At 47.0% G+C, this 7,500-nt stretch overlaps 22 non-coding genes and 4 pseudogenes across 22 annotated transcripts in view; all 26 read right to left on the reverse strand.

Moving 5' to 3' along the window:
• Positions 1 to 92: 92 nt before the first annotated feature.
• On the reverse strand, positions 93 to 211 carry LOC146227817 (5S ribosomal RNA). The gene has a single exon (XR_014743169.1). It is a non-coding gene; the product is annotated as a 5S ribosomal RNA (ribosomal RNA).
• A 172-nt stretch (positions 212 to 383) lies between these two features.
• LOC146227818 (5S ribosomal RNA) lies at positions 384 to 502 on the reverse strand. Its single transcript, XR_014746574.1, has one exon. It is a non-coding gene; the product is annotated as a 5S ribosomal RNA (ribosomal RNA).
• A 184-nt stretch (positions 503 to 686) lies between these two features.
• Positions 687 to 805, reverse strand: LOC146227819 (5S ribosomal RNA). Its single transcript, XR_014746576.1, has one exon. It is a non-coding gene; the product is annotated as a 5S ribosomal RNA (ribosomal RNA).
• Positions 806 to 979: 174 nt separating this feature from the next.
• On the reverse strand, positions 980 to 1,088 carry LOC146227820 (5S ribosomal RNA; annotated as a pseudogene).
• Positions 1,089 to 1,268: 180 nt separating this feature from the next.
• LOC146227821 (5S ribosomal RNA) lies at positions 1,269 to 1,387 on the reverse strand. Its single transcript, XR_014744703.1, has one exon. It is a non-coding gene; the product is annotated as a 5S ribosomal RNA (ribosomal RNA).
• Positions 1,388 to 1,561: 174 nt separating this feature from the next.
• LOC146227822 (5S ribosomal RNA) lies at positions 1,562 to 1,680 on the reverse strand. The gene has a single exon (XR_014746578.1). It is a non-coding gene; the product is annotated as a 5S ribosomal RNA (ribosomal RNA).
• A 174-nt stretch (positions 1,681 to 1,854) lies between these two features.
• Positions 1,855 to 1,973, reverse strand: LOC146227823 (5S ribosomal RNA). The gene has a single exon (XR_014746580.1). It is a non-coding gene; the product is annotated as a 5S ribosomal RNA (ribosomal RNA).
• Positions 1,974 to 2,167: 194 nt separating this feature from the next.
• LOC146227824 (5S ribosomal RNA) lies at positions 2,168 to 2,286 on the reverse strand. The gene has a single exon (XR_014746582.1). It is a non-coding gene; the product is annotated as a 5S ribosomal RNA (ribosomal RNA).
• Positions 2,287 to 2,458: 172 nt separating this feature from the next.
• On the reverse strand, positions 2,459 to 2,577 carry LOC146227825 (5S ribosomal RNA). The gene has a single exon (XR_014744650.1). It is a non-coding gene; the product is annotated as a 5S ribosomal RNA (ribosomal RNA).
• Positions 2,578 to 2,751: 174 nt separating this feature from the next.
• LOC146227826 (5S ribosomal RNA) lies at positions 2,752 to 2,870 on the reverse strand. Its single transcript, XR_014746585.1, has one exon. It is a non-coding gene; the product is annotated as a 5S ribosomal RNA (ribosomal RNA).
• A 178-nt stretch (positions 2,871 to 3,048) lies between these two features.
• LOC146227827 (5S ribosomal RNA) lies at positions 3,049 to 3,167 on the reverse strand. The gene has a single exon (XR_014746588.1). It is a non-coding gene; the product is annotated as a 5S ribosomal RNA (ribosomal RNA).
• A 172-nt stretch (positions 3,168 to 3,339) lies between these two features.
• On the reverse strand, positions 3,340 to 3,458 carry LOC146227828 (5S ribosomal RNA). The gene has a single exon (XR_014746097.1). It is a non-coding gene; the product is annotated as a 5S ribosomal RNA (ribosomal RNA).
• Positions 3,459 to 3,636: 178 nt separating this feature from the next.
• On the reverse strand, positions 3,637 to 3,755 carry LOC146227829 (5S ribosomal RNA). The gene has a single exon (XR_014744810.1). It is a non-coding gene; the product is annotated as a 5S ribosomal RNA (ribosomal RNA).
• A 176-nt stretch (positions 3,756 to 3,931) lies between these two features.
• LOC146227830 (5S ribosomal RNA) lies at positions 3,932 to 4,050 on the reverse strand. Its single transcript, XR_014744813.1, has one exon. It is a non-coding gene; the product is annotated as a 5S ribosomal RNA (ribosomal RNA).
• A 180-nt stretch (positions 4,051 to 4,230) lies between these two features.
• Positions 4,231 to 4,339, reverse strand: LOC146227831 (5S ribosomal RNA; annotated as a pseudogene).
• Positions 4,340 to 4,517: 178 nt separating this feature from the next.
• LOC146227832 (5S ribosomal RNA) lies at positions 4,518 to 4,636 on the reverse strand. Its single transcript, XR_014746590.1, has one exon. It is a non-coding gene; the product is annotated as a 5S ribosomal RNA (ribosomal RNA).
• Positions 4,637 to 4,814: 178 nt separating this feature from the next.
• On the reverse strand, positions 4,815 to 4,923 carry LOC146227833 (5S ribosomal RNA; annotated as a pseudogene).
• A 182-nt stretch (positions 4,924 to 5,105) lies between these two features.
• On the reverse strand, positions 5,106 to 5,224 carry LOC146227834 (5S ribosomal RNA). The gene has a single exon (XR_014745985.1). It is a non-coding gene; the product is annotated as a 5S ribosomal RNA (ribosomal RNA).
• A 174-nt stretch (positions 5,225 to 5,398) lies between these two features.
• LOC146227835 (5S ribosomal RNA) lies at positions 5,399 to 5,517 on the reverse strand. The gene has a single exon (XR_014743180.1). It is a non-coding gene; the product is annotated as a 5S ribosomal RNA (ribosomal RNA).
• A 172-nt stretch (positions 5,518 to 5,689) lies between these two features.
• On the reverse strand, positions 5,690 to 5,808 carry LOC146227836 (5S ribosomal RNA). The gene has a single exon (XR_014744814.1). It is a non-coding gene; the product is annotated as a 5S ribosomal RNA (ribosomal RNA).
• Positions 5,809 to 6,002: 194 nt separating this feature from the next.
• On the reverse strand, positions 6,003 to 6,121 carry LOC146227837 (5S ribosomal RNA). The gene has a single exon (XR_014746592.1). It is a non-coding gene; the product is annotated as a 5S ribosomal RNA (ribosomal RNA).
• Positions 6,122 to 6,303: 182 nt separating this feature from the next.
• Positions 6,304 to 6,422, reverse strand: LOC146227838 (5S ribosomal RNA). Its single transcript, XR_014745443.1, has one exon. It is a non-coding gene; the product is annotated as a 5S ribosomal RNA (ribosomal RNA).
• A 174-nt stretch (positions 6,423 to 6,596) lies between these two features.
• LOC146227839 (5S ribosomal RNA) lies at positions 6,597 to 6,705 on the reverse strand (annotated as a pseudogene).
• Positions 6,706 to 6,889: 184 nt separating this feature from the next.
• On the reverse strand, positions 6,890 to 7,008 carry LOC146227840 (5S ribosomal RNA). The gene has a single exon (XR_014744739.1). It is a non-coding gene; the product is annotated as a 5S ribosomal RNA (ribosomal RNA).
• Positions 7,009 to 7,180: 172 nt separating this feature from the next.
• Positions 7,181 to 7,299, reverse strand: LOC146227841 (5S ribosomal RNA). The gene has a single exon (XR_014746594.1). It is a non-coding gene; the product is annotated as a 5S ribosomal RNA (ribosomal RNA).
• A 172-nt stretch (positions 7,300 to 7,471) lies between these two features.
• LOC146227842 (5S ribosomal RNA) overlaps positions 7,472 to 7,500 on the reverse strand; it is a 119-nt gene continuing 90 nt past the window's right edge. Inside the window, exon 1 of the ribosomal RNA XR_014746596.1 lies at positions 7,472 to 7,500. This exon is cut by the window's right edge and continues 90 nt beyond it. This is a non-coding gene — a ribosomal RNA (5S ribosomal RNA).

Genomic DNA, 7,500 nt, shown 5'->3' on the forward strand with positions numbered 1-7,500 from the left:
TCGTGTCAAAATGAAAACAGCTTCCAGCCCCTTTCATGAAGGACTACTTGTGCATATTGCAAGATTTCAGTTTCTAAGTGAATGAGCAAAAGAGCATACAGCACCTGGTATTCCCAGGCGGTCTCCCATCCAAGTACTAACCAGGCCCAACCCTGCTTAGCTTCCGAGATCAGACGAGATCGGGCGTTGCCAGGCTGGTATGGCCGTACGAAATAAGTTGACAACCATAGGCTACTTATCCATATACAGATTTAGCAATTGACAATGCAAGGTGGTCTCTCTCTCTCTCTCTCTCCCTCTCGTGTCAAAATGAAAACAGCTTCCAGCCCCTTTCATGAAGGACTACTTGTGCATATTGCAAGATTTCAGTTTCTAAGTGAATGAGCATACAGCACCTGGTATTCCCAGGCGGTCTCCCATCCAAGTACTAACCAGGCCCGACCCTGCTTAGCTTCCGAGATCAGACGAGATCGGGCGTTGCCAGGCTGGTATGGCCGTACGAAATAAGTTGACAACCATAGGCTACTTATCCATATACAGATTTAGCAATTGACAATGCAAGGTGGTCTCTCTCTCTCTCTCTCTCTCTCTCTCTCGTGTCAAAATGAAAACAGTTTCCAGCCCCTTTCATGAAGGACTACTTGTGCATATTGCAAGATGTCAGTTTCTAAGTGAATGAGCAAAAGAGCATACAGCACCTGGTATTCCCAGGCGGTCTCCCATCCAAGTACTAACCAGGCCCGACCCTGCTTAGCTTCCGAGATCAGACGAGATCGGGCGTTGCCAGGCTGGTATGGCCGTACGAAATAAGTTGACAACCATGGGCTACTTATCCATATACAGATTTAGCAATTGACAATGCAAGGTAGTCTCTCTCTCTCTCTCTCTCGTGTCAAAATGAAAACAGCTTCCAGCCCCTTTCATGAAGGACTACTTGTGCATATTGCAAGATGTCAGTTTCTAAGTGAATGAGCAAAAGAGCATACAGCACCTGGTATTCCCAGGCGGTCTCCCATCCAAGTACTAACCAGGCCCGACCCTGCTTAGCTTCCGAGATCAGGCGTTGCCAGGCTGGTATGGCCGTACGAAATAAGTTGACAACCATAGGCTACTTATCCATATACAGATTTAGCAATTGACAATGCAAGGTGGTCTCTCTCTCTCTCTCTCTCTCTCTCGTGTCAAAATGAATACAGCTTCCAGCCCCTTTCATGAAGGACTACTTGTGCATATTGCAAGATTTCAGTTTCTAAGTGAATGAGCAAAAGAGCATACAGCACCTGGTATTCCCAGGCGGTCTCCCATCCAAGTACTAACCAGGCCCGACCCTGCTTAGCTTCCGAGATCAGACGAGATCGGGCGTTGCCAGGCTGGTATGGCTGTACGAAATAAGTTGACAACCATAGGCTACTTATCCATATACAGATTTAGCAATTGACAATGCAAGGTGGTCTCTCTCTCTCTCTCTCTCGTGTCAAAATGAAAACAGCTTCCAGCCCCTTTCATGAAGGACTACTTGTGCATATTGCAAGATTTCAGTTTCTAAGTGAATGAGCAAAAGAGCATACAGCACCTGGTATTCCCAGGCGGTCTCCCATCCAAGTACTAACCAGGCCCGACCCTGCTTAGCTTCCGAGATCAGACGAGATCGGGCGTTGCCAGGCTGGTATGGCCGTACGAAACAAGTTGACAACCATAGGCTACTTATCCATATACAGATTTAGCAATTGACAATGCAAGGTAGTCTCTCTCTCTCTCTCTCTCTCTCTCTCGTGTCAAAATGAAAACAGCTTCCAGCCCCTTTCATGAAGGACTACTTGTGCATATTGCAAGATTTCAGTTTCTAAGTGAATGAGCATACAGCACCTGGTATTCCCAGGCGGTCTCCCATCCAAGTACTAACCAGGCCCGACCCTGCTTAGCTTCCGAGATCAGACGAGATCGGGCGTTGCCAGGCTGGTATGGCCGTACGAAATAAGTTGACAACCATAGGCTACTTATCCATATACAGATTTAGCAATTGACAATGCAAGGTGGTCTCTCTCTCTCTCTCTCTCTCTCTCTCTCTCTCTCTCTCGTGTCAAAATGAAAACAGTTTCCAGCCCCTTTCATGAAGGACTACTTGTGCATATTGCAAGATGTCAGTTTCTAAGTGAATGAGCAAAAGAGCATACAGCACCTGGTATTCCCAGGCGGTCTCCCATCCAAGTACTAACCAGGCCCGACCCTGCTTAGCTTCCGAGATCAGACGAGATCGGGCGTTGCCAGGCTGGTATGGCCGTACGAAATAAGTTGACAACCATAGGCTACTTATCCATATACAGATTTAGCAATTGACAATGCAAGGTAGTCTCTCTCTCTATCTCTCGTGTCAAAATGAAAACAGCTTCCAGCCCCTTTCATGAAGGACTACTTGTGCATATTGCAAGATGTCAGTTTCTAAGTGAATGAGCAAAAGAGCATACAGCACCTGGTATTCCCAGGAGGTCTCCCATCCAAGTACTAACCAGGCCCGACCCTGCTTAGCTTCCGAGATCAGACGAGATCGGGCGTTGCCAGGCTGGTATGGCCGTACGAAATAAGTTGACAACCATAGGCTACTTATCCATATACAGATTTAGCAATTGACAATGCAAGGTAGTCTCTCTCTCTCTATCTCTCGTGTCAAAATGAAAACAGCTTCCAGCCCCTTTCATGAAGGACTACTTGTGCATATTGCAAGATGTCAGTTTCTAAGTGAATGAGCAAAAGAGCATACAGCACCTGGTATTCCCAGGCGGTCTCCCATCCAAGTACTAACCAGGCCCGACCCTGCTTAGCTTCCGAGATCAGACGAGATCGGGCGTTGCCAGGCTGGTATGGCCGTACGAAATAAGTTGACAACCATAGGCTACTTATCCATATACAGATTTAGCAATTGACAATGCAAGGTAGTCTCTCTCTCTCTCTCTCTCTCTCGTGTCAAAATGAAAACAGCTTCCAGCCCCTTTCATGAAGGACTACTTGTGCATATTGCAAGATGTCAGTTTCTAAGTGAATGAGCAAAAGAGCATACAGCACCTGGTATTCCCAGGCGGTCTCCCATCCAAGTACTAACCAGGCCCGACCCTGCTTAGCTTCCGAGATCAGACGAGATCGGGCGTTGCCAGGCTGGTATGGCCGTACGAAATAAGTTGACAACCATAGGCTACTTATCCATATACAGATTTAGCAATTGACAATGCAAGGTGGTCTCTCTCTCTCTCTCTCGTGTCAAAATGAAAACAGCTTCCAGCCCCTTTCATGAAGGACTACTTGTGCATATTGCAAGATTTCAGTTTCTAAGTGAATGAGCAAAAGAGCATACAGCACCTGGTATTCCCAGGCGGTCTCCCATCCAAGTACTAACCAGGCCCGACCCTGCTTAGCTTCCGAGATCAGACAAGATCGGGCGTTGCCAGGCTGGTATGGCCGTACGAAATAAGTTGACAACCATAGGCTACTTATCCATATACAGATTTAGCAATTGACAATGCAAGGTAGTCTCTCTCTCTCTCTCTCTCTCTCGTGTCAAAATGAAAACAGCTTCCAGCCCCTTTCATGAAGGACTACTTGTGCATATTGCAAGATGTCAGTTTCTAAGTGAATGAGCAAAAGAGCATACAGCACCTGGTATTCCCAGGCGGTCTCCCATCCAAGTACTAACCAGGCCCGACCCTGCTTAGCTTCCGAGATCAGACGTGATCGGGCGTTGCCAGGCTGGTATGGCCGTACGAAATAAGTTGACAACCATAGGCTACTTATCCATATACAGATTTAGCAATTGACAATGCAAGGTGGTCTCTCTCTCTCTCTCTCTCTCGTGTCAAAATGAAAACAGCTTCCAGCCCCTTTTATGAAGGACTACTTGTGCATATTGCAAGATGTCAGTTTCTAAGTGAATGAGCAAAAGAGCATACAGCACCTGGTATTCCCAGGCGGTCTCCCATCCAAGTACTAACCAGGCCCGACCCTGCTTAGCTTCCGAGATCAGACGTGATCGGGCGTTGCCAGGCTGGTATGGCCGTACGAAATAAGTTGACAACCATAGGCTACTTATCCATATACAGATTTAGCAATTGACAATGCAAGGTGGTCTCTCTCTCTCTCTCTCTCTCTCTCGTGTCAAAATGAAAACAGCTTCCAGCCCCTTTCATGAAGGACTACTTGTGCATATTGCAAGATGTCAGTTTCTAAGTGAATGAGCAAAAGAGCATACAGCACCTGGTATTCCCAGGCGGTCTCCCATCCAAGTACTAACCAGGCCCGACCCTGCTTAGCTTCCAAGATCAGGCGTTGCCAGGCTGGTATGGCCGTACGAAATAAGTTGACAACCATAGGCTACTTATCCATATACAGATTTAGCAATTGACAATGCAAGGTAGTCTCTCTCTCTCTCTCTCTCTCTCGTGTCAAAATGAAAACAGCTTCCAGCCCCTTTCATGAAGGACTACTTGTGCATATTGCAAGATGTCAGTTTCTAAGTGAATGAGCAAAAGAGCATACAGCACCTGGTATTCCCAGGCGGTCTCCCATCCAAGTACTAACCAGGCCCGACCCTGCTTAGCTTCCGAGATCAGACGAGATCGGGCGTTGCCAGGCTGGTATGGCCGTACGAAATAAGTTGACAACCATAGGCTACTTATCCATATACAGATTTAGCAATTGACAATGCAAGGTGGTCTCTCTCTCTCTCTCTCTCTCTCGTGTCAAAATGAAAACAGCTTCCAGCCCCTTTCATGAAGGACTACTTGTGCATATTGCAAGATTTCAGTTTCTAAGTGAATGAGCAAAAGAGCATACAGCACCTGGTATTCCCAGGCGGTCTCCCATCCAAGTACTAACCAGGCCCGACCCTGCTTAGCTTCCGAGATCAGGCGTTGCCAGGCTGGTATGGCCGTACGAAATAAGTTGACAACCATAGGCTACTTATCCATATACAGATTTAGCAATTGACAATGCAAGGTAGTCTCTCTCTCTCTCTCTCTCTCTCTCTCGTGTCAAAATGAAAACAGCTTCCAGCCCCTTTCATGAAGGACTACTTGTGCATATTGCAAGATGTCAGTTTCTAAGTGAATGAGCAAAAGAGCATACAGCACCTGGTATTCCCAGGCGGTCTCCCATCCAAGTACTAACCAGGCCCGACCCTGCTTAGCTTCCGAGATCAGACGAGATCGGGCATGGCCAGGCTGGTATGGCCGTACGAAATACGTTGACAACCATAGGCTACTTATCCATATACAGATTTAGCAATTGACAATGCAAGGTAGTCTCTCTCTCTCTCTCTCTCGTGTCAAAATGAAAACAGCTTCCAGCCCCTTTCATGAAGGACTACTTGTGCATATTGCAAGATTTCAGTTTCTAAGTGAATGAGCAAAAGAGCATACAGCACCTGGTATTCCCAGGCGGTCTCCCATCCAAGTACTAACCAGGCCCAACCCTGCTTAGCTTCCGAGATCAGACGAGATCGGGCGTTGCCAGGCTGGTATGGCCGTACGAAATAAGTTGACAACCATAGGCTACTTATCCATATACAGATTTAGCAATTGACAATGCAAGGTGGTCTCTCTCTCTCTCTCTCTCCCTCTCGTGTCAAAATGAAAACAGCTTCCAGCCCCTTTCATGAAGGACTACTTGTGCATATTGCAAGATTTCAGTTTCTAAGTGAATGAGCATACAGCACCTGGTATTCCCAGGCGGTCTCCCATCCAAGTACTAACCAGGCCCGACCCTGCTTAGCTTCCGAGATCAGACGTGATCGGGCGTTGCCAGGCTGGTATGGCCGTACGAAATAAGTTGACAACCATAGGCTACTTATCCATATACAGATTTAGCAATTGACAATGCAAGGTGGTCTCTCTCTCTCTCTCTCTCTCTCTCTCTCTCTCTCTCTCGTGTCAAAATGAAAACAGTTTCCAGCCCCTTTCATGAAGGACTACTTGTGCATATTGCAAGATGTCAGTTTCTAAGTGAATGAGCAAAAGAGCATACAGCACCTGGTATTCCCAGGCGGTCTCCCATCCAAGTACTAACCAGGCCCGACCCTGCTTAGCTTCCGAGATCAGACGAGATCGGGCGTTGCCAGGCTGGTATGGCCGTACGAAATAAGTTGACAACCATAGGCTACTTATCCATATACAGATTTAGCAATTGACAATGCAAGGTAGTCTCTCTCTCTCTCTCTCTCTCTCTCTCGTGTCAAAATGAAAACAGCTTCCAGCCCCTTTCATGAAGGACTACTTGTGCATATTGCAAGATGTCAGTTTCTAAGTGAATGAGCAAAAGAGCATACAGCACCTGGTATTCCCAGGCGGTCTCCCATCCAAGTACTAACCAGGCCCGACCCTGCTTAGCTTCCGAGATCAGACGAGATCGGGCGTTGCCAGACTGGTATGGCCGTACGAAATAAGTTGACAACCATAGGCTACTTATCCATATACAGATTTAGCAATTGACAATGCAAGGTGGTCTCTCTCTCTCTCTCTCTCGTGTCAAAATGAAAACAGCTTCCAGCCCCTTTCATGAAGGACTACTTGTGCATATTGCAAGATTTCAGTTTCTAAGTGAATGAGCAAAAGAGCATACAGCACCTGGTATTCCCAGGCGGTCTCCCATCCAAGTACTAACCAGGCCCGACCCTGCTTAGCTTCCGAGATCAGGCGTTGCCAGGCTGGTATGGCCGTACGAAATAAGTTGACAACCATAGGCTACTTATCCATATACAGATTTAGCAATTGACAATGCAAGGTAGTCTCTCTCTCTCTCTCTCTCTCTCTCTCTCGTGTCAAAATGAAAACAGCTTCCAGCCCCTTTCATGAAGGACTACTTGTGCATATTGCAAGATTTCAGTTTCTAAGTGAATGAGCAAAAGAGCATACAGCACCTGGTATTCCCAGGCGGTCTCCCATCCAAGTACTAATCAGGCCCAACCCTGCTTAGCTTCCGAGATCAGACGAGATCGGGCGTTGCCAGGCTGGTATGGCCGTACGAAATAAGTTGACAACCATAGGCTACTTATCCATATACAGATTTAGCAATTGACAATGCAAGGTGGTCTCTCTCTCTCTCTCTCTCCCTCTCGTGTCAAAATGAAAACAGCTTCCAGCCCCTTTCATGAAGGACTACTTGTGCATATTGCAAGATTTCAGTTTCTAAGTGAATGAGCATACAGCACCTGGTATTCCCAGGCGGTCTCCCATCCAAGTACTAACCAGGCCCGACCCTGCTTAGCTTCCGAGATCAGACGAGATCGGGCGTTGCCAGGCTGGTATGGCCGTACGAAATAAGTTGACAACCATAGGCTACTTATCCATATACAGATTTAGCAATTGACAATGCAAGGTGGTCTCTCTCTCTCTCTCTCTCCCTCTCGTGTCAAAATGAAAACAGCTTCCAGCCCCTTTCATGAAGGACTACTTGTGCATATTGCAAGATTTCAGTTTCTAAGTGAATGAGCATACAGCACCTGGTATTCCCAGGCGG

This window comes from Hypomesus nipponensis, chromosome 24 (assembly GCF_054491055.1).
Source record: "Hypomesus nipponensis isolate SF chromosome 24, ASM5449105v1, whole genome shotgun sequence".
NCBI lineage: Eukaryota > Metazoa > Chordata > Actinopteri > Osmeriformes > Osmeridae > Hypomesus > Hypomesus nipponensis.